This window comes from Callorhinus ursinus, unplaced genomic scaffold, assembly GCF_003265705.2.
Source record: "Callorhinus ursinus isolate GAN/ISIS: 27379988/994484 unplaced genomic scaffold, GSC_fseal_2.0 scaffold26, whole genome shotgun sequence".
In the NCBI taxonomy this organism is placed as follows: Eukaryota; Metazoa; Chordata; class Mammalia; order Carnivora; family Otariidae; genus Callorhinus; species Callorhinus ursinus.
Window position 1 is genome coordinate 6,637,222 of NW_027397088.1, and position 25,342 is coordinate 6,662,563.

A 25,342-nucleotide genomic window follows, 5' to 3' on the forward strand; every position below is an offset into this window, starting at 1 on the left:
CGGGTCTTCACCTGCCTGAGCTCCTGGGGTCCCCTACGTTTGCCAGGCAGACCCAAGTTCCTCCTTCCAGTCATGTTCTCTCTCTGTCTTCAGACAGACACAGAGACTGATTACTAGATGGGATAACAGAGATCGATGCATTCACTCACTCCAGCATTCATTGATTCATCCATTTGAGGTATCCATTCATCAATCGCTATAATAAAAAAGTCAAGGGAAAAGTAGCTTTGCCAACTTTGGCTACCTCAGGAAGTTTCCTTAATTTTCTAGCTTTTTCCACTCATGTGCTTAAGAAATAGATTAATATCCACAAGAAGATCTATATAAAGTACCTGGCATTTGGTAGATGCCCCATGAGTGGTTCTTATTAATACTGGCACTTATATGCCAGACCCAGAAATACATAGATGGATTAACCCCACCCTTGTTCTCAGGAAACTGACATTCCATTAAGTCTTGTGTTTCTCTCCAGCAGAAGTCACGGGAAAAGGTGTGTCACTCCAGTGATCCCGGAGCTGCCCAGGCAAAGGAGCTGCCCGAGGACTGGCCAGACAAAGCACCCAAGTTCTGAAAGCACTCAGCCCAGGGTGAGTGAGGGCTGAACCCTGCCCCAGGGATGACTGGCCTTCTGCCTCTCGCCCGGCTCAGCCCAACCCGGTCAGGCACCCGTGCCTCCTGGGCAGTACCCTCATCTCTTCCCACCCTGTGGAGACGTGGGCTTGCATGACAGGGTGAGGGGGAGAGCAGTGACCTTGGTCCCCAGTGCCTGCAGAGAGAGGACACTAACGCGTTCCCCGGGGGATGCTTGAACCATGTCTGGAAGCGCACGGAACTGAGATAGACAAGGATGGAGGCAGTGCTACTTGCCGTGCTCTAAATGAGCAAATGTTTGGGAACGAGGGTGTCAGAACCAAACTGCCTGTGCTGTTGTCCCAGCCCCTTTTTCAGCTCAAGTCACACATGTGCTAAGAGGCTTTTGGCTCCAGGCAGCTGGTAGACATCGCTGACGGATTTGGGATCTGATAAGAGACTGTTGATTTCATTCCTGTGTGCAATGTCGGAGATGAATTTTAACAGTTAAAACAGGGAAAGGGGGGGGAAAAAAAGGAAAGAGAGAAAAAGAAAAAGCCCAAGAACCTTGCCGGGATTGCAACACTGGCTGTTTCTTCTACCGGATTTCTTGAAACTGCCAGCTCCCCAAGTCGGAGGAGCCTATTTATAAGGGCATTGTTGTCGCGTGCCTCCTGGGGGAGCCAAGAGGTGTTCATAGGGCAGAAGCAAAGGGGGCTGTCTGTGGGGATGGCTGGTCGTCAGGGACCCTGAGCGCCATGCCCTCCGGGCCCCTCTTTCCTCCTGCAGATGCAGTCAGTGTCCTGGGCAGGCCAGGGGCTGTCGAGGCAGCCCAGCTGGGAGCTGGGAGGGAGCACAGCTCCCTTCCAAGGGCAGCAGCCTCAGGCAACTCCTTAGGGCCTGTACCACCACAGGATTCTAGAACAAGGGGTGGACTCCAGATCCAGGGGTTTAAAAATTATTATTAATAAAAATCCTTTGCAAAAAGAAACACCCACCAAAAAACAAAGTTCCCTTTCTCAGGGAACTCTAATGAGAAATTAATTTTTTTTTTAATTTAACATCAAAGGATTAGTTGTTTTGGAAGCCACTAAGACAGGCATCACGCAACCCCAAAGAGTGATTTCCTCTGTGGCGCGGGTGATGGGCACAGACGGCCTGTATCACCAATTGCATCTTGATTTCTCTGCAAGTTGCATTTGGTTAAATGCCGACCCCATGTTCCCTCAGAGAGCCAGTGGCAGATCAGGCAAATAATGGTCCCTTATATTTAGAAGGGTCAATAAGATTTCAAAGGGTTTCACTCCACCTGATCCGTACAACCCTCTAGAACGGAAGGCACGGCAGACATCCGCACTGGCTTAGAGATGGGGAAATTGAGGTCTAGGGAAATAAAACCACAGGGTTGTAAATGGAAGGTCTCTTGACTCCAGACCTGAAGCTCTTTCCCACCACATCCCAGTCGGAAACAGTCCAGGTTTCCTTCAAGACTGAACGTCGCTTCCACACACCGTGTGACCCACATCCCAGTGCCCTGCTGGCGTCTCAAAGGCCCTGGGTGACAACTGGACTGGGAAGCATCTCAGAGCTTGTCCCCTGTGCCCTGTATGTGGAGCCCTAGACTGAAGCATGCCATGCAGGGAATTCATATGGGCACATCATCCTCAGCCTCTGGGCGCCCACTCCCTTCTCGGACCCTGCCACTGGGCTGCCACGAATGGCCATGGCACCTCAGTGTCCACATGCCCAGCCTCTCTTCTGGAGGTGGGCACTGGGTCAGGTCTGGCTGGAATAGGGAGGACCTCCCAAGCCTTGTGCACACCGGCTGGAGACCGCTGGCCATCCCTCCTGCAAGCCCCTGCTACAGAGCAGCCCCTAGAAACAGGCAGGCAGGAGCGGGAGAGGGCGAAGGGCCCCCGTCTCAACCCTGGGGTCCTCACTCTTCCTCTTGCCTACTTTCTCCTGTCAAATCCTGCTCGCAGGAAGAGGGATAACAAAGCTGTGATGGGTTCCTAACTACTCACATGTTGTACATGGACACTCCCAGAAACATCAGCCACATAAAACCTGGGAGGAGAGGGTGAGTATCTGGGTGCAGAATTCTAGATAACACTGATGTGGGGGTGGCTAATTTGGGGTATTCTCAATTTTTTTTTAAAGATTTATTTATTTATCTGAGCGAGGGAGAGCCAGCGAGTGGGGAGAGGGACAGAGGGAGAGAATCTCCAGCCGATTCCATGCTGAGCGTGGAGCCTGATGCAGGGCTTGATCTCATGCCCCTGAAATCATGACCTGAGCCGACATCAAGAGTCGGACACCGAACCAAATGAGCCACCCAGGCACCCCTCTCATTGTCTTTGAAGCTTTTTTCTTCTCAGAAGTCCCTGCTGAGGGCTGGCCATGAGCCTGGTCTTGAGGATTCGCTGGGGGAAAGTGTACCTCAGCGCTTCCCTCAAAAGACGCTGTTGCTGCCACATGAACCAGTGACAGACATTTCACTTCTGTCAACACATACCTGACCCGAATCTTTAAAAAATGCATCACTTTTATGTTTTACTAATGGAAAGTTCAATATAGTGAATCACGTGAGAAGATTCTTGCCCGTGTGAATTTATGCAACTTTTTAAAGAGACTTAACTTTTTTTTTTAGAGAAGTTTTAGGTTTACAGCGAAGTTGAGTGAAGAAGAGTGCAGAGATTTCCCACAGGCCCCCTGCCACCCACATGCACAGCCTCCCCCCTCATCAACATCCCCCCAGAGTGGGCCGTTGTTACAATTGAGGAACCTGCATGGACACGTCACCATCACTTGAAGTCTGGAGTTGACATGAGGTTTCACTCCTGGTGTTGCAGGTTTGGGCAAATGTGTAAGGACATGTCTCCATTATTATGGGATCACACAGTGTCGTTTCACTGCCCTAAAACTCCTCTTTGCTGTGCCTATTCATCCCTCGGTCCTCCAACCCCTGACAACCCCAGTTCTTTTTACTGTCTCCACAGATAATGGACAATTGTTTTGCTTTTTTCTAGAATGTCATAGAGTTAGAGACATGAAGTAGGTAGCCTGTGCAGATTGCTTCTTTCGTTTAGTGATATGCATTTAAGATTCCTCTGTGTGTCTTTCATGGCATGATGGCTCATTTCTTTTTAATGCAGGGTAATAGTCCATTGTCTGGATGGACCAGCATTTATTTATCCATTCTCCTACTGAAGGCCATCCTGGTTGCTTCCAAGTTTTGGCTTATACGAATAAAGCTGCTGTAAACATCCACGCACAGGGTTTTGTTGGGACATGTTTTCAGCTCCTTTGGGTAAATACCAAGGAATGAGATTGGTGGAAGTCATGCAGATGTTGTTTTGATCAGTGGCCCTCGATCCTGGCTGCCCATCATGATCACCTGGTCAGCATTTAAAAAGTCCCTATGCCCACCCCCATCCCCACCCAGGCCATTTAAATCAGACTTGGCAAGGGTGGGGCTTGAACATCAGAGCTCAAACATCAGGTCATCATGATGTGCAGCTGGAGCTGAGACTCCCTAATTCAGAGGCTACCACCAGACTCTTGGGTTTCTGTGATTTCTAGTCAGCCTCTCCACCTGTATACATGTGGGCTTTGAGCGCAAAAGGGAAATGATTAAGTCGCTAGCTACTGGTTATGTTTTGTGAAGTAGTTCTACTTAGGGTCTCCATTTGACCAAAAATCTGTTTCATTTGTCTAGAAAATCCCTCATGGGAGGTGAAAAGCTGTCCCCCTTTCACTTCCTTAGAATGACACCAGGCCCCAGAAGGTCTCACTTTATCAAATTCCAGCATCCCTGGGCACCTTCGGGTGCCAACCAATTCCAACTTCTCCCAAGGGCAACCGACCATTCCTGGTGTGACAAAGACTTGTGCTGTCTGGACAGGGGATGCTGGCCAACTCCATCTTCCTTGCAGCCACCTATGCCTGGCCAGCTCCTCGTGGCTAGCGGGGATGGAGGGGGACACCTGTCACTGTCTGCCTGGGGCCATGTGGGACCACGAGATGTCCGAGGTGGAGGGGTCCTCAGGGGTCTCCAGGCCAGGAGGTTACCCGCCTCATATCTAAGCAGTGGGACTTCCTTCAACAAATACATATTGAACAGACAAATGCTGAGGGACCCTCCTAGGATAGTGGGCTGGAAGTTCTGCCCACCCACAGAGCACCCCCTTTTCTCCACAACCTGGAGAAACTTGGAGCTTCCCAAAGGCCACACCTAGGGTTCTATTTTCCATGAAGGAATGAGGGTGGAGATGGGTGGGTGGGAACCCAAGAGAAGAGGGGTGTTGCTGCTGTAGAAATCCTCCATTTCAAAGACTTGGTGGGGCCAGCCTTGGTTGCTGATGAGATGGGGATTCTTTTAACACCAGGTGCTCTGCTAGCGGCTCTTTGAATGACATGCGGTGTTCCTGAAGCTTTCTCCCCCTTCCCCACAGCCTAACCCTGCCCACCATTGTTTCTCTTCCCAGTATTTTGCTCCCTGCCCTCCCCCATCCCCCACTCCCTACCCAGCTCCCCGGGCTTGTTCTGAAGGACACATGTCTTCTCCTCGGAGGTCAGAGCCAACCCTCAAATATGTCAGATTTCCTCAATGTTAGGGGAAAACATCTTCCTTGAAAGTCAGAATCTGAGCATCAGGCTCACCCAGGCTTCCCTCTGCCTTAGTGCAGCTTGAATTCATCACATTCAGACTGGAGTGAAAAGCAGGTGCATTTCTCCTAAGCCAATAGGTGTGGAGTTGGGGCTCCTTCCCCGGGTAGGAGCAGAGGACAGAGGGAAAGTCTTCCTACCCTTCTCTGTCTTTGTTCTTTCTCCCCTGCCTTCTCTCCCTTCTCTTGCTCTGATGCTCCTGGGAGCCTCCCTGCAGATGGAAAGTAGCAACCTCCTGGGGAATAAGGTGAAGCTGTCAGGAAAGCCTTTGGGACCAGCACTGGGCCTGGCGTGCAGCTCAGAATAGATACTCCACAAAGGCAGCAGTGTTTTGGCCAATGGGGTCTGGAAGGTGAGTACTTGAACATTTATCACAGTAGCAATAATGAACGGAAAGAAGACTTCTGGTACACATTTCCTTTCTCCTTGCCCTTGAAGCTTCCCTGAAGCTGTAATTATGAAATATTTGGCACTGCCTGGAAAAATGTGATAGGGGAACGCTGTGGATGGTGCCCCAAAGTCATCTGTGGAAAGAGCTGCTGGGACCTGGGGTCAGCAAGGCCTAGGCAAGGCCTAGGCACCCACAGGAAGGGAAGGTCACAAAAGTAATGCGTCACACATCCCACCTAAGGGGAACCGCTGGAAACCCGAACCTGAAAATGCTCATGTGCTTCTTACCACTCCCTGCAAAGAAGGAGACGGAAGATGGCTCCCAGGAGGGCGGGTGGGTTGATCCTGATGAAGGAGATGTGATTGTGGAGACCAGACTTCCCACGACTCTTAACGGTGTGTGGCTCAAGGTCACTGGGGCTCATTCATAGCAAAGGTGCCTCCCACCAAAGCTCCAGAACATGCTGAACTCCTGTAATTCAACAATAAACATGCAAACTCTATTGAAACACTGAAAAATGGGCAAAGGACTTGAAGAGACGTTTCTCCAATGGCCAACAAGTGCATGAAAAGAGGCTCAACATCCCTAATCAGGAGGGTAATGTGAATTAAACTACAGTGAGCCCATTTCACACCCATTAGGATGGCGAGTATTAAAAAACAAAACAAAACAAAAAACCCCAAGCAGGAAATAACAAGTGTTGGCAAGGATGTGGAGAAATGGGAACTTTTGTGCACAGCTGGTGGGAGTGTAAAATGGTGCAGTGGTCATAAAAAAACAGAATGCAGGTTCCTCAAAAAAAAATTAAGCATAGAATTACCATACAATCCAGGATTTCCACTTCTGGGTATATATCCCAAAGAAGGAAAAGCAGGGACTCAAACAGATATTTGTACACTCACGTACATAGCAGCATTATGCACCACAGCCAAAAGGTGTAAGCAACATCAGTGTCCATTGATGGATGCGTGGACAAAGCAAAATGTGGTGTCCACGTACAATGGGATATTACTCAGCCTTAGGAAGGAAAGAAATTCTGACGTGTGCTGCAACACGGAGGGAACTTGGACACTTTATGCCCAGTGAAGTAACAGCTAAGCCAACCACAAAAGGACAAATCCTATATAATCCCACTTAATGAGGTTCCTAGAGGAGCCCAATTCTTAGAGCAGACAGTAGAAGGCTGGTTGCCAGGGGCAGGGGGGCCAGAGGGGGTTAGTGTTGAATGGGGACAGAGTTTCGGTTTTGCGAAACAAAAAAGTTCTGGACACAGGTGATGGTGATGGTCACAGAACAATGTGAATATACTTAATGTCACAGAACCTACACTTTAAAATGATTAAGATGGTAGTTTTTACGTTATGTGTATTTTACCACAATTAAAAAAAAAAAAAAAGAAAAATAGGCAGAGAAGGTGATGAGGAGTGTGAGCAGGGGAGTTAAATTTGTGTCCGGGAGCCGATGAGGCTAGAAAGAGAACTGGCAGAAGAACGCTACTGTGGGCAGGTCCTGCAGAGGTTCCTCCCACCAGGAGCGGGCGCAGGTGTGGGGAGGTCCAGGCTCCTCGAGGCTGGTATGAGCCCACTTTGAACTGGCCCTGACAGAATCAGAGCAGGCCAGGATTCCAGCAAGTGTCCCCAGGGCCAGAAAGGTGAGGGTACACCCTAGGTCCCTGGTCTTAGAAGTCAAAGGACATATAGATAGGAATATTAGATAGTTCAGGGCGTCTGGGGCTTCTGGAGTGAGCGCCGAGTCTCAGACCAGCTTTCCCCTCAGACTGAATAGAAGGCTGGAAGTTCTGTTGAAGAGAGTCCTGAACTCATGGAGGCAGCTTGGGGAATTTAGGGGCAGGGGAGAGTGTCTCTATGGGTGGCCCACCGTCTACACTGGCATGGCTGAAGGTTGTGGGGCAGAGTGCTCTGGGACTCAGCAGCACCCATCAAGCCGGCATCTATTATGAGGGTGGAGTTTGGAGAAGGAGCTAAAAGCAGTAAGAGAAATGCAATCACAGTAGCCGACCTTATCTCCCATTCGTGTCTAGCTGGCCTGACCCCCGTGGGCCCCCCCATGGAGACCTCTACAATGGAGCATCCAAGTGTTCCTGCCTGCTGGCTGGACCCTTCTGCGCTCAGTCCGGCCTGGCTCTCGGCTTCCCATTCCCGTTTCATGCAGAAGTCCCACCATTTCTGAGCATCTTGGCCTTGTCTTCTGTCTTCCCTGAACTCTTTCCTGGGACTTCTTGGTACGACTTGATCTTCCCAGTATTGATCCCCTCTGGTTCTTCCTGTCTTTGGCCCCACCTCACCCGACTCTGGCCCCTGGGTCGGCCACACGCATCTGCCTAGACCCCGTGTCCTGCGAAGAGGACACGGAGAGAAGCAGACTGTGGGACGATAAGCGTTCAGGACTGCTTGCAGCAAGTGTCTTTCCAGGCATCGGCCCCCACTTTCCCTGCAGCCTGCGGAAGGCCTAGGAAGGGGGTGCCATGGTGACCCAGAGCGGGCTGGGTGCAGAGTCATCACAGAGGGCAGACACCCTCTTACCGGAGCCTGGAAGGCTGCACAGGATGGTGCTGGTGGCAAATGACCGGTGTGCTTATATTCTCATGGGAGGCAAATGATAGCCCAGGGGCAATGTCCCCAGGTCACCCCCCAGGCCAGTGCTCACTCTCCACTAACACCTGGGCTTCTGAGCCTCCGGTCATCCTCCCCCAGTGTTGCTGCCTGAGCTGGAGCAGCTGCAGACCCCATGCCACCTGAGCACATCCACGGGCCCCAGCGTCTGCTTCACCTCCCTTGACCCCCGCGGGGGAGCTGAAGCTCAGCCAGCGCACTGCAGAACCAAAGTCTAAAGCCCCGTATCCCCCCAGGACTCCATCAAGGCGGGTACCAGGGGGCCGCCGGGCCCTGAGCTGGACAGGTGCCTCGGCGCGGAGGAAAAGGAAGACAAGGCACCGCGAATAGATGTCAGGATCTGAAATGGGAGCCACCGTGAAGGCGCCCGTCCTGGCCTGGGAACCTGGAGAACTTCACACCAGGTAAACGGAGCTGGAGGAAGGAAGAGGGAGAAGCCAATCTTACTTCTCTGACAGGACAGCCGGAGTTCGGCGAGGGGTGGATTAGGCCAAGTGTTATCCGCCGTGATGAAACGCGGCAGCCGGTGGTAATGAAATATTTATGAATGGGGAGACGATGCTGCATTCTGCAGTGCAGCACAGGGGACAGCGAACTTTCAAGAATACTGTAAGAGCAAAACCCTCCATTAATGATCGGAAGCAAGCTGTAACGCCAGTTCCTATGGCAACGGGGTCCCCAATGGATTTGGTCCTTTTTTTTTTTTTTTTCAGAGCTGCCCCCATTTACTGTGGTACATTGCATTTGTTTTGCACCAGAGGTTTGTGCTTGTCCTTTGCAAATGAATTCATCCTGTCCTCGCAGTAGCTGGAGCGGAGAGCGGCAGACCAGAGCCCAAGGAAAGTTAAAGATTATGCAACTTTGTGCTAAGGATGGTAGTCGGTGTTGTGAGCATCCTCACTTTGAGGGGGGAGGCAAGGAAGGCAGGGCCAAAGGCACTGAAGGTAAGGACTAAGGAGTATGGGTTATTAGCATGGGGGAGGGGTCTATGCAGGTCGCCCCCTTCCCCCCCCTTAGCCACCATATTTGTGATCCAGGCTTGCACCAGAGATGTGTCCTTGCAGCCCAGCTGCATTCTCCATCAACACCCACTACAGCCACAGTGGAATCTGATACCTGCTCGCAAAGCTCAGACATGAGGGCTCCGGGGTAGGCATATACCAGAGACAGTGCTATGGTTCCTAGGGAAGCCAGAGCATCCAGACCCTCTGAGAAAAAGCAGTGCAGCCCCCCTCTGCCCGTGGCCCATTCTCCCCCATTTTTCCACCGTTACCCACCACTTCCCTCCCCTGCGGAAATGCAAGTTTAATTTGGTGGCAGTTTGAAAGCAGTTCTTCCAGGGTAGACATACCGGGATGGACCGGCCCTGGATTGCTATTCGCTGGAACACTCTGGAGCATGGTCAGAGCGGGGGACAGCAGCTTCACGCATCCCGCTACAGCTGATGAGCAGCTCTGACACCTCAACGGAGAAAGGGCATGCCGCTCATTCAGGAGGAGGCAGGCTGCCTCCTAGGAGGGAGAGTGCAGGCATTTCCCACTCAAGGCGGCAGCTTGTGGCTTAGGAGGTGTCCTATCTCTTTGGTGGCCTCATGAGAGTGGTGTGGGTCATGCTAAGTGGCCTGGGGCAGGGCGGGGGGGGTGGGAGGGGGTCTGCCTTGACACAGAGAGAATGCAGGTCTCACATCACGAGGCTATGCCAGGCCAAAAATAAATTTCTACTTCTCCAGAATTATTTTTCTGGTTTTACTCTGCTTTCTAAGTTGCCAAAGGGATGTACAAGCTTTTGCAAGTAAAACTGGGAGGGTGCCAAAAGAAGGATTAAGCCGAAATTATGAATGTGTGTGATTCCATTTGTGGAGTTCTACCTGGAGTGAAACCAGCCTGGCTTCCCTGGGGAGGCGCACCTCACCGATGGGATGGGGTGAGCTCCAGAGCCAGGGGGTCCTTGGACTTTTCTCCTGTGCCACCAGTCAGTCCCTCCTCATCCAGACCTTGTCCTTGGGACTGATATCCACGTACCCACACCACATCCATACCTCCTGAGTGCAGGTAGGGACAGAGCATATGTTGAGCACCTACTGCATGCCACGCACATGCCATGCCCTGCAGGTGCCCTATCAACTCCACATGAGCTGTCTACCTCATGTTAGCAGTGAACAAATAGAAGCTTCAAGGAGGAAAGTCACTTCCTAGGCTCCAAACCCCCTCCCTCTGACCACAAAGCCTGTGCTTCCAAATGCTTCACTGGACAGCCTCTTGCCGAGAAGGGCAGAAATTGCAGCCCAGGGTCTGGCCCTGGCCAGGGCCCCAACAGGCTCTCCATCGAGGTCCAAAAGCAGCAGCCCCCAGCCTGGAAGGGCCACACCAGAGGGGACCTGTCTGGTGTGCAGAGAGAAAACATCAGAAATTCTAGTCAGTATGGCCCCTTGAAATGTCAATGTTTGTGTCTGCTTTGTGATGCTTCAGTTAGCTCAGTAGCACATAAATAGAATGTATAAATCAATAAACATTCATGTACTGGATGTGTGCCCCAAATTATGTTACCAGTATTGGAAGTGAGCAAAAAGATGGGGTCTGATGTTAGAGATGATGACAGGGGCCAGAAGGGACGGCTTGCCATGGGCCTCAGCCTTCACCTGCAGTTATGCAGGAGCATGAGTGGGGAACACAGCGTTTCGATCTGCCTGGCCACCTACAAACGTGGCAGCCCTTTTTGACCCATGCCTTCGCTCTGTCGGGAAGCCCGTGCCGCGGGCTTTCCTCCCCCTGACTGATCTGTGGGATCTGGGGTGCGGGCACGGGTATGTGGGATGAACACAGAACCCATCTCCATCTCAACCTCAGGGGGGAATCAGAGTTGTCCACACATTCCTTGAAAAGCAGAAAGGGATCCTCTCCTTCCTCATTAACAGGCTTCGGAGTCTAATTTAATGCTCTGGACCTCAGTTTCCTTGTCTGTGAAATAAGATAATAAATAATCAGACCTTCTTTCCTGGGTAGTTATGAGAAGTCAAGGGAATTCCAACATCTCCCGAAACTCCCCTGCAGATCATGTGACAACAGGAGCCTGAAATAATCACAGCCCCCTGTCGTAGGTACGCGTAAATGCTGGTTTTCTTCCACTCTCTGCCACTTGCTAGCAGTGTGTGACAACTTTGCAATATCTTGCTTTCTTCATTTTGAAAATAAAAAAGCACAGGTATCCTATTTCATGGCGCACATAAAGAAGACTGTGAGGTATGGATGTGGGAGGGGCTGCAGACTTTACAATAAGAGGCACATCTGTTCCATTAAAGGAACAGCTATCACCTGAGCATCCGGGGGAAAAAGGCAGGAGGAGAATGGTGGATATCCAATGCTCCGGCTTCTTGTGGCTTGCTCTCTGCATACCCTTCTGCGGTGATTCTGGAAAACCTTAGCCTTCTGGAGTCTCAGTTTTCTCATCTGTACAATGGGGGTAATAATAATATGTACCTTATTTGATTTTTAGGATGATTAATGAGACAATTAGTATGAAATGCTCAGCACAGAGCTCCGTCTGCAGTCGGTGTGGAGCAAATGTGGGTCGTTGGTAGTAATAAACTCCCATCATTACGGTGCTGACATTTTTAGGCGTCTATTAAGATTCTCGCTTAATTGTCACACTGGCGGGCTGCGAAGTTGACACTATTGTCCCCACTGCTCAGGTGAACAAACTGAGGCTTGGAGAGGCTGAGACTTCCCCAGGGTCATACCGAGCATGGTGACGGAGCCCTGCCTCTCTGCTTCCCCAGCCTATGCTCTCGCATTCCTACACCAACTACACGGCCCCACGCTTCCTGGCCCTGGGCTGGCCACGGCTGCTGCTGCAGTGTTAGCCTCCTCGAGACAACACAGCGCCAACAGTAGGAGGCTGTGGAAAGTATACAACTGGGTTCTCCAAACGGTGTGGCTCTCTGGCTGCCTTGGGGTGCTTGGGATCCCTTAGATCACAGAACTCAAATTACCATTTCTTGCCACTCCGCTGGTGAGGCCGGCGGGAGCGGACCAGCCAGCAGAAGAGAGCGAACCGTCACTTATCCCAGACACATTATTTCACTACAAAAGTCAGTCCTCCAAGCGCCTCCCCCTCCCACCCTGCCAGAAGTCCACCCCAGGCCCTCACGGGAGGAAAACGACAGCCTTCTCAGGGCTTTCTTCAATGCGCTTTGATTTTCTGCTCTGAAGGAAAGATGGGATCTGGGCTGGCTTGACCCCAGACAGACCAGAGCAGCTTCCAGCAGCTTCGCAGGCTCCCCCCTCCAGCCCCCCACCGCTGCAGGGCTGCTCCTAAAGCTGCTCCTTATGTGTGCGTGGCTAACTCTAGCCACACTCCCGGTCCCGTGGCCCAGCCTTCCCTTGTGGCCTTCTGCAGGCGTGGCCAGCTGGAGCAGAGCCCCAAGACCCTTTCTCTTGCTGTTTCACACCCCAGCCCTGACATAGGCTGCATGGGCTTGAGGGAACCACAGTGTTCACGTCTCCAAGTTCACACGGGTATCAGGGCTAATGCAGGAGCTTGGTGGCACCCAAGCCCAAGAAGGACGACTCAGAGCCGTCAAAGAACAGGGAGCATTAAAGCCCATCGCCTAGAGAAGAGAAGAGGCCTTACCTCTATGTGGCCTTGTTTGATTCAGCCCCTCTGTGCTTCGGCTTCTCTCCCCTCAGGTGGGACTCAGGAAGGTGAGACTCACAAAGAATGCATGTAGAGCTCTCAGCTCCTGTCTCTCTCCTTACCCCCAGATTTATTGGGATATAATTGACAAATAAAATTTGTAAAATTGTACACATTCAAGGTATAGTTTGATGTTTTCATATACTTATATGTTGTGAAATGATCACCACCATCAAACTAATTAACATATCTGTCACCTCAAATAATTACCAATTCCTTTCTTTCTTCTTTTCTTGTGGTGAGAACACTTAAGATCCACCCTTGTCGCAAATTTCAAGTATATAATACGGATTGTTAACTAGAGTCACCATGTTGTATTTTAGGTCCCCAGAACTTCTTCATCCCGTGTCACTGAAACTTGGTGTTTGGCTATGACCAACATCTTCCCATTTCCCTCTATCCACCAACCCTTGGCAACCACCATTCTAGTCTCTGCTTCTATGAGTGTGATGATTTTAGATTCCACATACCTAAAAGTATCCTGCAGGATTTATCTTTCTGTGTCTGCCTTATTTCACTTAGCATAGTATCCTCCAGGTTCATCTGTTTTTGCAAAAGGTAGGGTTTCCTTTTTTTTTTTTCTTATAAGGTTAGATAATGTTCCATTGTACGTATAGACCACATGTTCTTTATCCATTCATCCCTCTCAGGGCGCTTAGGTTGTTCCCATATGTTGGCTATTGTAAATAATGCTGCAATGAACAGGGGAGTGCGGAGGTCTCCTTGAGATCTTGATTTGGTTTCCCTTGGATATGACCTAGAAGTGGGATTGAAGAATCACTCGGTAGTTCTATTGTGAATTTTTTGAGGACCCACCATGCTGTTTTCCATGTGTGCTGGAGGTTCCTGGTCTCTCTTACTCAGGGTGAAGAGGCTGCAGGTGCCCCAGCTGTGAACCATATGAAGGCTGTGGGGTCAGCCCCTGCCTCTTGCCAGGACTCGAAGATCCCCCACTGGAGATGAATTTCCTTGTGTCCTGCAGGCTGGATGCATGGTACGGCCATCCTTCGGGCCCCAGAGCCAGGAGAACCTGAGCTCAAATCCTCAGAGCTGGGCCGTGTGACCTTAGGGGGCAGGACTGAACTTGTCTGGGGCTCAGATCTTCTTCTGTTCACTGGTGCTGGTGGTGGACCACTCACACAGTGGATGAAAAGAGCAGAGGGAATTGAGCCTGTGGATGTCTGCCACATATTAATCAGTCACCTCTTATTTTTAATAATAATAATTGGAATCTCTGCGAAAGAGCAGACAGCGCTTGGTAGCGTGTTTGGTGAGTGTCTGGTGGAGGGAGCTTACATTAGATGACATCTGAGTGTGGGGCCCCGCAGTAATGCAACCAGGAGAGCCTGTAGCTGGAAGACAAGGAAGGGGTTGGGCGTCAGGGAACAGAGGGAGCCTGGGGGAAATGGGGGTTGGGCCAAGACTCCCCTTTTCTAGCCTCTAGCTCTGCCTCAGGCACACCCCAGGGCCTTCAGCTGGAGATGAAGGGAGACAGCCAGGACTTCTCTCCCAAGTGGAGTGAAAGACACACAATCAATTTCAAGGCACCCACTGTGTCGGTCAGGTTCTGACCCACCTGGATCACAGCTTCCCCTGATAGGGGCCTTGAAAGGCTCGCCTCTTCTGCACCTTTGTCTTGTGGAGGGCCAGGGAAGACCTGGAAACGCGAGTCTTTCCATCAGCCATGTCTCATTACCAAGGAGAGACCTCCAAAGGCAGCCTGCCCCCCAAACCTCCGGCCCCCATGTGCCTGCCGGTCCTCACGTCCCAAGAACGGAGTATCAGTGAAGCTGCTAACATGATTAGCCACCTGCTCTGTGCTCCTAGAAAGACACCCCGTCTGGTGGGGGATGCCCCTCCAGTGTGATTTCCTCAGAGTAATTTGCCCGTCGGGCATTTGCTGTCTAGAGGTTACTTATTAGCCAGACAGAATCATTTATCTACTCAGGATGTAATTTTAGGACGGGATGCAGAAATGATCTGCAGGTGGTGAGTTGTTGGCAGCAGGGAAGGGGGGTTAAGGCGTGGGGGAAGCAGGGGTGGGGGGGCCAAGGAGATTAAGGAGGGAGAATCACCTGAGGTTTGGGCTATGCAGTGTTTAATGGGAAAATGAGTATTTCCCAGGCAATTGCTTTTAAGTGACTATTGAAATTAATGCCTCATTCCAGCATCACATCTTTGTTAGAACATTTGCCTCTCAGAGGGAGCAAAAAAAAAAAAAAAAAAAAAAAAAAAAGAGAGAGAGAGAGAGAGAGAGAGGATAACCGTAAAAACCTGGAATGAGCATAGCCTATCTGCTGGAACGGCTGAGGACAGTGGGCTGGGGGCTGCAGGGCTCTCGGGTTGCCCCGGGAGCCTGAGCATCAAGGCTTCATGGTGCCCCATTGGTCAGGAGGGACTCCCCAGGCCCGGCTCTCCCAGCCATCCTCAAGCGCCAATAGAGAGCGGAGGGTCAGGGCAGCTCAGGACACACAGATGGGCCTGCACTGTCCTTCTGCTCAGGCCAGCCAGATCCCCAGTCTTCCCAGCCACAGTAGCGAGGCCTTGAACCCGTCATAGCCCCTGCCCCCATGCATGGTGTCGGCTCACTGGGATGCCAGGGGCCCCCTGCGGGGTCATGATAACAGCACCGACTTTTGAGCTCGTTCTGGGTGTGAGGCACAGTCCCGTGAGGGGGATGGCTCTGGTTGGAGGCACTGCAACTGGGGCGGATACTGGGGGGAGCGTTCTGGGCCCGTCTGAAGGTAGTAACTGGATTCCTAAACTTATTATGGTAATTCCTCTGAGAAGAGACACATGCTTTGCTTCACCTGAGGCCTGAAAATATTTGAGTTTGCTTCCTAGAAACTGGAGTCAGACCCCTAAGTACCCCCAACATTGTCAACCAACCTTGAGTCTTGTCCCAAGGGGGAAACCCACTCACGGGTTCCTACCCACTTGCCTTCCTCCCCTCTGGGGCCAGGACTTGGGAATGAGCACTCGGGACTGGTTTGAATGGGGATGGACGTCAAACGTCTGTGAACATGAACTCCATTCCCACCCAGAAGCTGCTCCTTCAGGAGTCCTCCTCTGCGGCAGCATCTACCCAACTGGATGCTTAGAACACTCTGTCCTACCCTGGCAACCTGAGAGCTAGAATGTGGGGATGAAGTCAGCACTGCCGACAAGGTTGGCAGATGAGGGGAGTTGGCTGTGGTTCTGGCCCCCGTTGCCAGATGTAACAAGGGAAGGTTACATTTACTGGGGTAATGCTGGGCTGAGCACTTCCTAGGCATCACCTCACTCAATCCTTCAAACGAGCCGTGAGGTTGACATTAGCAGTCCCATAATACAGACAAGGACACTGAGGACTGGAGGACCAGCTGTGAAGACAGGGCAAAGCCGGGGCTCAGGTCTGTTCTGTCTGAATTTGGAGCACAAATGTAGTAAAGACAAGAACATTTTTAAGAATAGCACCATCTTCCTGGGATACATGGTGGCTCTTGCTTGAAAAGACCCAGAGCTTCAGCTGTGGAAGCAGAGGCCCCAAGAGGCAAGGAGCCTGGCCCGGGCTTGGCACCCTGGCTTAGGTTTGGAAAGTTATCCAAGGATGGGCCAACTGAGAATCACCAGCCGCCACTGGCATCCTGATGCATCGGCCCAGCTCCCCAGCCAGTTACGTGGCAGGCAGGCCCTTCAGAAAGCAGAGTACAGGCCTGGCAAATCTGGAGGGGGTGGAGAAGGAGAGGAGGAAAAGCTGGCCCAAGGCAGGGAACAGGAAGAGGGGGGGAATGGGAAGAGAAGAAAGAACTGTAGAAGCTACCAGCTCGGGACCAGCCACGGATCCAGTGCCGGGCCCTACTCTGCCCATCTCTGACTACGTCGGAAGGGACTAAAAGAGGCCGCTCACCAAGCTGCTGCCTCAGACGCGCTACCTGTCCACCGTCCTGGGGGGTTGGTGGATTTTCCATTCCAGTGGCTGCATTGAGCAAAGCGCAGGATTCCCTGTCCCCAGACAAGGTGTCAGTGTTGCCAGGGGAAACAGGCATCCACTGCTCTTCCCTGGGAGACCCTTGCATGTCCCGATGCCTGCAGTGCAGCCCTTTGGGACATTACTATTCACGAGTCCCCCTTACTGTTTCCTGCTGCTGCCCAAACAAAGCTGACCTGCTGCCCACTTTCTCCGAGGACCCTGGGCACTGGGGCATGCTCTCCTTTAGAGCCGTCATCCCTGGTGGGTCTCTAGCATCCCCGAAGGAAACAGATCAACTCCGGACACTCCTGAAACTGCCACCTGAAATTGTGCAGGAATTAGAGGAGTCCCTTAAATAAAAAAGGAATAAACAGCCCGGAATGCTGTGGGGGGGGTGGTGAGGGGAGGGTCCATCGAATCAGGAGGCCTGGATTCTCTTCATACCTCTTCTACCCCCAGAGCTGTGTGACCTTGGGCAAGTCACTTAACTTCTCTGGGCTTGTTTCCTCATTGGTAAAATAAGCACCAGATGGCCTCTAAGGTCCTGGCCAAACTGTAACTCCATCACTCTTGCTGGGCTCATGCAGCAGCTTGTCTCCCGAGAGGGAGGGAGGCATAAAGTGCAGAAAATGGTCGTTGGAGGTTGGCCAAAGATTGGAATTTGGGGACCCTGAGCACAGAGATCATGGGTGTCCATGCTCTCCACCACAGTGAGCTGGTTTAGACCCTGCCCTCGAGGCTGCCTTTGCTCATTTCCAGGACAACACTGGAGCACTGGGGAGTGGTCACTTTGCTGTCCCTGGGACTGGGCCGAGCAGGCCTGGGGAAAATTCCACCGGTGGCAGAAGAAAAAAGCCTCCTGGGCTGAGCTTAAGACCAGTGGCTCACTTCCCCAAGCTGAGCTGTAATCGCCATGCTGGGTCGTACTGTGCCTTCTCCAGCATATCACAGAGCGGCTTATGTCTGCAGTGATGAGCTAGAGGGATCAATATAGATGGAGACTTCCCCACAGCCGGGCTGTGAGGTGAAGCATGCAGTCAGGCTGCCTGGGGGAAATTTGGGCGGCCCGCCATTGTTTATAAATGGGCAGCCCTGACAGCATCGGCAGGGCCCCTGCACCCAGAGCAGACCTTCCCAGGTACAGATTAGGCACAGCTTCCACGCTCCGCCTGCCACAGAGAAGCTAGCAAAACTCTAGGGCTTCTTTCCTCTCCAGCAGAGAAAGAGTAGGCAGGCTCAGGGTCGGGTGACACTGTCTTGGGTCCCACTGGGATCCGCAAAGAGCCCAAGCCTCTAGGAGGTGAGTCCTGATAAATTGTCTCCAGGCCCTGAGATGGAGAGTTGACATCAGAGCTCCCTGGTGATGGCCAGTCAATGATGACCAGCCAGCCCAGGTTGTTGCTTGCAGAAAGAAGGTAGCCACTTTGGGAAACTAAAATTGCAGAGTAAGGTTTCTCTAGAAAACCCCAGGCAGTATGGTGTGGTCATGGAGCCAACTGGATCCTGGTGCCAGCCCATCACTTCTGAAAGATGCGGCCTTTTGGGTGATGCTTCTCAGTTTTCTCCTCTGCGAAATGGGTATAGGTTTGGGAGTGTGGGGGTGAAGTGAGGTGATGCCAGGCACATAATAAATGCTTGCTTCACAGAGAACAGGCATCCTGTCTCAGAGCTTGTTTCAGTGATGGAGTTAGAGAGGTAAGAAATCCTCTCCAGCTTGGCACGGTGTCCTCTGACGAGTCCTCAGGGCAACTGGGCATTGAAGAAGACATTGATGGGGTGGAGAGAAAGGAGAATGGAAGATGGTCTCTGTCCTCTGGGTCTCAGTTGCAGTGGAGGGACACAGAGTAATTAGAGAATACTGAAAACACATGATCCAATGCCATGAAGGTAGAAGTCACTCCCTCAATCCTAACTCAATTCCCTATCCTTGCAGAAGTAGTGAACTTGTGAAGATAGGGTGGGAGGGAAAAAACTCAATCCAACTGAACATAGGTAGTGTGCTTTATTCTGGATAGCAAATATAATTCTAGAAAGTTCCATTTTGGCCTGAAAAATTTGTAAATTTCATCACACTTTAAAAACCTTTTTTTTTTAATTGAAATTTAATACACATATACTGGAAAGCACACATATCACAAATTGAACACATCTATGTTACCAGGACCTGAATCAGGAAATAAAAGTGTCAAAACTCTAGAGGTCCCTCCCCGTGCTCCCTTCCTGTCACTCACCCCCTTAGGATAAACACTATTCTGATTTCTAAGAACATAAGTTAATTTTTCCAGGTTTTACTTTATTTAAAAGGATTCAAATACATTTTTTTTGTGTGTCTGTCTTCTTTTGCTTAACCTTGTGTTAATCAATTTCATCCACATTGTTGCATGCATTGTGGGCCCATTCTCATCACTAGATATTGTGTCATGTGAATAATTCATAATTTTTTATATCCATTCTACCATTGATTGGCATTTGTATAATTACCAGATATATTCTACAACAAATGGTGCTGATAGGCACATTCTACTACCTGTGTGTGGTGGATATATATATATGCATTTCCACTGGGTATATACCTAAGAGTGGAATCTTTGAGTCAGAGCTTATGTGTATATTCAGTTTTATAAATACCGTCAAACATGTTTCTATAGTGATTATACCAATTCCCTCTCTCGCTGGTAGCATATAGGATTTCTAGTTGGTCCACATCCTTGTCAACACTTATTATTTTCTGTTTTTCATTTTAGCTATGCTGGTGGGTGTCTATCGGTATTAGATCATGGTTTTAATTTGCATTTGCCTGATTAATGCAATTGAACAAAATTTTCTATGTTATCAGCTATTTAGCTAAATTCTTAAAGGAAATGCTTGTTCAAGCATTTTGTTAATTTTTTTTTTAATTTGATTAACTGTCTTATTCTTATTGACCTGTAGGAGTTCTGAGGACAAGTCCTTTGAAGATGGGAGAATCCTTTCACGGCATGAATAATGTTTGCATCTACATTTAGAAATCCAAATATTGGGCTTTCTCAGAAGTAAGTCACACAAGGGGGTGCCTGACTGGCTCAGTCAGTAGAGCCTGTGGCTCTTGATCTCCGGTTTTAAGTTCAAGCCCTGTGTTGGGTATTGAGATTATTTAAAAATAAAATCTTAAAAAAAAGGAAAAAAAATAAGTCACTCAAGCACTTACAAATTTCAAGAGAGAGGTAAATCCAAGCTTGAGGAAATTCAGCCTCAAACTTTCCCAGCTACAAAGCACCTATTTAAAAAATGAGAAGACTCTTGCCTTTTCCTCATCCATTTCATGCTGGTTGGGCAAGTGGGGACAGGCAGGTTATTCCGTACGGGGAGTCACATAAGGAGGACAGTAGGTGAAGTGGCTGGACAGTGAGGTGGACAATGAGGAAGGACACAGGTGGGGCATTGTGGAGGATCTGTAGTCCTGCAGTTGGACTTGCTATGTAACTGGGCACATCACCATGCTCAGCAAGGACTCATGGACAGATGAAACTTCATCTGACAGGGGCTTGTTAAGAAAGAGAAAATGAGTGGTGGAGGGCAGGTATCTGGACAATCAGCGTCAACTCACCTAAGAAAAATGCTTTTGCTTAATTTGGGGACAATCCGAAAAGCCAAAACATAGAACAAAAGTACTTCTGGCAGCATCTGCCCCCCAGATTAGTGCAGATGTGGCACTGGGTGTGCTTTAAGACTCTGTTAGTAAATTCCTAGGGGTGATGCACAAGGACCCACACTTGTCCTAAGTCCACATTTCAGAGAATGGCCTAGCCACCAACTGTGTGCCACCAGCCAACCTGCCATATATAGCAGATTCTGCAGCCCTTTGATACTACCATAAAGGACTTTCCCATTTAATTTTCATTTTACGCAGTGCTACATAGATATACTTGTCCTTTGTTAAATTAAAATGAGACCCAGGAAAAATTTTCCTGGCTTTCATTCATTCAATAAACTTATACTGAGCATTTACTGTATGCCAAGTATCCTGCCAGAAAATAAAGAAATAGCACAAGGTTTTGCCCTCAAGAACCTCACAATGTTGTGGAGGAAATAAAAAATTAAACAATTAATGTCGGATAAGGTGGTGGTTGTGAGACAGGGGTTTGCAAAGTGTTAGTGGGGCAGGGGGCCTAGCCAATGGTTGAGGAGGGGGACAGGCCGGGGTGAGAAGTCTTGGAAAAGGCTTCCTGAAAGAGTTAATACTTTCAAGTCTATTTCTTCCTCACTTCTGCAAATAGGATATGTTTGAGAAAATTTAGGAATTCACAAAACCCCACCATGCATCAGAGCAGAAGGAAAAGATTTCCAATTTTCTATCCTGTTTAAATACCTCATGCTGTTATACCTAGGGTCCTCATGACTTATTTTAATGAACCTGTTTTTCCTCATTTTGAATGTGAACTCAATGAAAGTTAATTAAAATGATGTAAAATGTGACCTTATGTGAATTAATTAATGTTAGAAAAAATGAGCTTCTTTTCTTTTCCTTCTGATTTCTCACCTAAGGAAACCCAAAACGGTCACCATTTCTTTACAAAGCATTGCCAGGACTTGTGGTTTTCAACATCTTTCTCCTGCTTGCAGCCATAAGAATGGGCAGCTGGGCAACTGGGTAGGAAATCTGAGGATTTGTTGTGCGGTAATTCAGTGGATGCTCCCTCTAATGAGCAGTGAAGCTACGATTAGCAGAATCACGAGTAAGAGAAATGGGGAAGGATTTATAATCAGTCAGGATGGGGGGTGTGGGTGGAAGCTAAGAACCTATCAAGAAAGCCAACTGAGCCACTAAGAGTTGTGGGAGTTAGATGCTCTTTTCTCTATCTCCCTGATAGAGCATATGGCAACATATCAGTTGAATCCACTGGGATGCATTCGGTTGCAAGTAATAGAAACCCAATTCATCATGATTTGAACAATTAAGCAGTTTATTATCTCACATAATAAGTCCAAAGGGGTGACAGTTCTAGGTTTGGTTAATTCACCAGTTCACCAATGTCTTAAAGACCCAGGTTATTTCTGTCTTTCTACTCTGCCACCCTAAATGTTTGGCTCATCCTCATAGACTGTTCTCCTAATGGACCCATGACGATTGTTTTGGTTTCAGGTACAATACACACACTCAAGCCCAAAGGCAGAAAAGCAAACATTTTTATCTTTTGTTGTTGTTGTTGTTGTTGTTAAAAAGAGCCTTCCCAAAAACCTCACCAGCAGATTTTCTGCTTAGGTCCATTGGTCAAAATTGTATCCCATGCCCAGGCCTAAACTAATCATCTGGCAGAGCAATCACTCCATCATATTTAGCTTAGGCCATGAACTCTCACCCTTGATTAGGGGAATGGCCTAGACTTCCCTGAAGGACTTGGTAACTTGCATGAGGATGAACTAAGGCAGATTCTAGTAAGAAGGAAACAGGTGGTTGGCAGAACAGAAGGCAAGCAAGATGTCCACAAGAAACAAGAGGTTCTCTGCTTTCTCCACTTGGAGTTGAGGGACATAGCTTTGGGAATTCAGGGTTTGACCCTTCGGTTATCAGTAGCAAATAGTGATTGGAATCACATGAGACAAGGGAGCATACTGTCGTGAAGAAACAACTTCATTACAGTGAGGATATTGGGAACAGACCATATGTGAGCAGATGGGGAAGCCCTTAGCAAAATTGTGGAGTGCCCAAAGCTTGACTTCTGATGTGGGGAGCCTCTCTTTTCTGTGTCCTTCCTCCCCATTCTATATCCCATCCAAGAGACCCAAGGTTTCCATATTCTCCTCTCTACCCCATCAAAGCCAATGTGTGGGAAAACATCAAACATAGTCACGCTAAGCTTTACATGACAGTGAACACAGGACAGGGATTAAAAGATAGACTCGAATTCCATCTCTGCCATTTGCTAGCCTTTTAACCATTTTGAGCCTCAATTACCTCACCTACAAAATGAAAATCATGATACTACCTGACTTGTTTCTGTGGTTATTACTGTTAACTGTAATAGAGCAAGCTAACTACCCAGAGCTTGAAGATCTCCATGACTTAGCAAAAGTTTATTTCTCACTAACACAGGATTCAATGTGTGATTCTGGTCAGGGAGCTCTCCTGTGACCCAGGGACTCAAGGACTCTGCCATTCCATTTTGTGGCATCACTGTCTTCTACATGCAGACTTTAAGGTTTCTGAAGGAAAGTCATGCCTGCTTTCACTGCCTTAACCTGAAAGCAATGACATTATTGAGAATGGATCCAAGGGGGCTAGATCCAATCTACCTAGATCCAAGGGTGCTAGAATAGAAAACTATGCTGTATTCCAGGAAGAGAAAATAGGTGTGGTGAGTATTAAATTAAATTCAGGCACATTATTATTTTTGCTGCTATTATCATTATGAATACAGTGCATTGAAAAGGCAGTCATTTTCCAGATGTAACTATGGTCCCTAATATTCAGTGATGTTCACTGCCATCATTCCAGGAAGCCATTTCTGAGAGATAAGGAAACTTAAGGTTGGTTTGAGGTGTCAAGGGACCAGACGTCTGTTACTGATGAGAATCATGAAGTCTGGTGACTTCTGTCTTCTCCACAATATGCAAGATGGTCTTGGACACAATAGGTGCTGACTCAGTAACCATGGAACTTACTCCTGGCAGATGTGGTGTCCATTCTGCTCCGTCTCCTCAGGTTCCCTTCCCATTTCCATGCCCCTCAGCTCCCAGTTTGCTTTTACTCCATTCTTCATCAGAGACATGGTTCTGGAAGGTGTTTTGCCTGAGTGGACAGAGAACAGGAAGTGCCTGCGAATGTTCATTCCTCTGAGATAGCCCCTACCTAATGACAGGTGGGTAGAGGGGCTCATGGTCTCCAGACTTCCCCTCTGGAGATAAGCCAGTCATCCTGCAAGCATGGGGTTTTGTTGACTTTGCATATTGCTTGGCTTCCTTCTCCCTATCTTGCTTCCTCACTTCCCTCCAGGGAACACCACCCAGTAAACCACTTTATTTCAGAATTTCAAAAATCCCAGGGTCTATTGAACCAAATAGCAGAGAGCATGTTCAGGTACATCATTATTTGCCTCCTGCCTCAGTTTTTACATTCATAAGTCAAAATATCACAGAAGCAGACTTTAATATGATACAGAATCTCTGAATGATGTAGTGACTCAAAGATATTCTGTAGCAGCTCATCAGCCCACATTTAGGTCTTCAAAGGGTTTTGAGAGATGGGGCTCAACCCACTGCCAGCCAGGTCATCTGAAAACAGAATTTAAATCAGCAGAGAGGGTCTCTATCAATTGAGTTAGACTTGCTTTTCTCAACAGGGTATTATATTGTGAACTTGTAGACTCTGGATTACAGAATATGAATTTCCCAAGGTTCATGCTTAGATTATACAGTTTGCCATAAGTGAGGCGATTTCAGCTTTATGTTGACCATCTATAAAGCCATTCCTTTCTCTCCTACCCCAGTGAATGGTGTTCTTGGCTCTGATTAGGACTCCCTCTGAACTTCTGATTTCCCCAAAAATTGGAGATATATTTAGTAATGACCTCAGAGCAGGTACACACAAGGCACAGTGAGATATACACAAAGCTGCACCTTGAACCACTAGAGGAGCTTCTGAGGTCTTAATCACTGTGCTGAGCATTGTAAAGTGCCACCCCCACGTCCCTTCAACAAGGACTTGCTGTTCCAGCAATGGAGAGTGCTACCCAAATCTAATGACTGAGGGATGCAGGTACATAATGGTCTGATCACTCCAGCCCAACTTGGAAAAAGTCTGAAGAGCTATACAAGCTCCCATGGCCCCCCTGAGGTGGACTAAGGCTGTCATTGGGTTTGGTTCAATTTCTTTCTCTGCTTTATCCTCCTTCCTTCCCCTCCCTTTTACAGGTGTTGGCTGCTTAATCAACATTCTGTGTGAAAAACTCAATCTCAGAGCCTGCTGTCAAGAGCACCCAATCTACAACCATCACATTTCTCTCCCTCAACAGCCATGACTCACCGTGAGGCACCAAGGATGACAAATGTAATGGCCACATTCGGTGCTGGACTCAGATCTCTCCCCTTATTTTCAAGCCCTCTGGGTCAAGGGCAAGGGGAAGAGAAAACCTGAAAAGGCTCAGTTTAGAGATTGCACAATGGGCTGTGCAACTCATCTTGATGCACACAGAGGGTAAAGAGGTTTTTATGGTCTGTGCAGGGAACAGTTCTGTGTTTATCCCAGACATCATCCCTGAGTGCTCCCTCTCCTTCATCCTCACATTCAAACCCTCAGCAAGTTAGAAAGTCCTGCAGACTCTCCATTAAAATATATTTTGAATCCATCTACTCTTCTCTTTCTCCTATGCCTCCAACCTAGCCAAAGCCACAGACATCTCTTACTGGATTATAGGCATCTTGCTTCCTTGCATTCGTTCTCCACAGTAGTCAGAATAA

The 25,342-nt window shown here is 49.1% G+C and overlaps 1 long non-coding RNA gene across 1 annotated transcript; it reads left to right on the forward strand.

Annotated features, from left to right (window-relative positions):
- The first annotated feature begins 477 nt into the window (after positions 1-477).
- LOC141370121 (uncharacterized) lies at positions 478-24,924 on the forward strand. The gene is made up of 3 exons (XR_012373881.1): positions 478-587; positions 19,838-19,938; positions 24,797-24,924. It is a non-coding gene; the product is annotated as an uncharacterized lncRNA (long non-coding RNA).
- Positions 24,925-25,342: the final 418 nt, after the last annotated feature.